A 520-nucleotide genomic window follows, 5' to 3' on the forward strand; every position below is an offset into this window, starting at 1 on the left:
GGGTCTCTTCACAGGAAGAGGGAAAGAGATGTGGTAAGACAATCAAAGAACAAGTCTGCCTTAAAAGCAGCAAAACCAGGAAGTTCTCTCCTTTTGAATTTGCATTATCTTGTAAATCTAACGACTCACCTGTGGGTTTTTGAATACTGAAGGTGAGGCTGCTGGCAAATGCTTGCAAGCAATAGCTGACAGGCTTCAAGACAACTCCAGTATTAGTCATCACAGAGATGCGTGCCAAAGGGNACCATGGGTAAGAACATCTGCAGTGCACACAGATGCCCCCTGCCGAGCCAAGCACACAGAGAAAACCAACTCCAGCTCGGAGTTGCATAAGCAAAGAGGCTGAGGCACTGGAGTGGTTGATGCTCTACCAGTGTGGGAAATTAGCTTTTCGATGGGTAGTTACCTTCCAGTGAAGGTAGATGAAATATTGTAACTTGTGAGTTGTTTAGGAGCCCACTGCCCCGGCCTGGGACTGAGAACAAAGCAGAACAGCCCCCAGGCATGCCAGGTTAGGGCT

The sequence above is a fragment of the Mus caroli genome, chromosome 9, assembly GCF_900094665.2.
Source record: "Mus caroli chromosome 9, CAROLI_EIJ_v1.1, whole genome shotgun sequence".
Lineage (NCBI taxonomy): Eukaryota > Metazoa > Chordata > Mammalia > Rodentia > Muridae > Mus > Mus caroli.